The 1,715-nt window shown below is 48.1% G+C and overlaps 1 pseudogene; it reads left to right on the top strand.

Moving 5' to 3' along the window:
- Positions 1-684: 684 nt before the first annotated feature.
- On the top strand, positions 685-1,634 carry LOC114905559 (annotated as a pseudogene).
- The last annotated feature ends 81 nt before the right edge of the window (positions 1,635-1,715 follow it).

Genomic DNA, 1,715 nt, shown 5'->3' with positions numbered 1-1,715 from the left:
ATTCTGTTTTTATTTCCTTTAGCTATATACCCAGAAGTGAGATTGCAACATCATATGGTGGTTCTATTTACAATTTTTGAGGAACCTCCATTCTGTTTTCCATAGTATGCACCATAGCTGCACCAGTTTACATGCCTACCAAAAGAGTGTACTTTTTGCCCTTAAATTCAAACTTTGAAATTAAGATTGCTATACAATTTTCTTTTACTTGATGTTAACTCAGTTTGTTTTGTCATCCACTTATTTTCAATATTTTGTACTTTCTTTAGGTTTGGCTTGGAAACTTCCATGAAGAGACTTTCTGCTACAGTAAGGTGAGAAGCCACCCATGCACTGAAGCCTGGGAATCTGGAGAGGTCTCAGGCACTTATACCCCCAACAGAGGAAACTCACAGAGCTGCAGGCTGAGGCAGGACTTGGCTCAGAGAGCCGTCTCCTCTGGGAAATAGTGGATTTCCTTTGGCTCCAAAATGCTGACAAGAGTGGAGTCCTTCTGGTGGATTGACAAGCCTGGAGAAGATACCACCTCGTTTGTTTAAAAGTTCAAGTCTGAGTTCCTGCCTCTTAGCTCTATCAAAACTTCTTTAAAAATAAAGGAAGTATAGGGAAGAGGTTACTCCCCAGCATTCTCAGGTATCCAAAGCATACCTAAGAAGCTGGCAGTCCGTTGCTTATTGTGTTGCCGCCATGCAGTCTAAGCACTTTGGGAGCCAGAACCCAAGTTGAAAGATTACGATCGTCCACCCAACCATGGAAGAATTTGAAGATTTCAGCAAATATATTCTTGCCATGGAGTGGCAAGGTGCACACCGAGCTGGCCTAGCCAAGGTAATTCCACCGAAAGGTTGGAAAGCCAGACAGACGTATGATGATATCGATGACATCTTAATAGCCGCTCCCCTCCAGCAGGTGACCACTGGGCAGGCAGGTGTGTTTACTCAGCACCACAGAAAGAAGAAAGCGATGACCGTGAGCGAGTATTACCGCTTAACAAACAGTGGAAGACACCAGACTCCATTCTACTCTGATTTTGAGGATCTGGAGCGAAAATATTGGAAAACACACCCCTTTTATTCACCAGTATATGGTGCGGACGTCAGTGGCTCCTTATTCGATAAAAACACGAAGGAGTGGAACCTTGGACACCCGGGAACCATTCAGGACCTGCTGGAACAGGAGTGCGGAGTGGTCATCGAGGGCATCAACACCCCCTACCTTTACTTTGGCATGTGGAAGACCGCCTTCGCCTGGCACATGGAGGACATGGACCTTTACAGCATCAACTACCTGCACTTCGGGGTGCCCAAGACTTGGTACGCGGTGCCCCCGGAGCACGGCCGGCGCCTGGAAGGCCTGGCCAGGGAGCTATTCCCGGGCAGCTCACGGAGCTGTGAGGCCTTCCTGCGGCACAAGGTGGCTCTCATCTCGCCCACGGTCCTCAATGACAATGGCATCCCCTTCGGTCGGGTCACTGAGGAGGCTGGAGAGTTCATGGTGCCATTTCCCTATGGCTACCACTCTGGCTTCAACTGCGCGGAAGCCATCAATTTTGCCACCCAGCGCTGGATCGATTATGGCAAAGTGGCCTGGGAATAGGGCTCTGCATGACCTTTGGAAAGATCTTCGTCAGAATAAGGGAGATTTCAGGTGAGCACCCTTAGGATATTAAAAAATGGGTGGTTGTGTGGGGACTCTAAAAGGGACCTATAATTCCC

Source organism: Monodon monoceros, unplaced genomic scaffold (genome assembly GCF_005190385.1).
Source record: "Monodon monoceros isolate NGI ecotype Baffin Bay Population unplaced genomic scaffold, NGI_Narwhal_1 Contig3425_ctg1, whole genome shotgun sequence".
Lineage (NCBI taxonomy): Eukaryota > Metazoa > Chordata > Mammalia > Artiodactyla > Monodontidae > Monodon > Monodon monoceros.
Note: the sequence above shows the minus strand (reverse complement) of the source record. Positions and strands in the feature narration are given on the sequence as shown.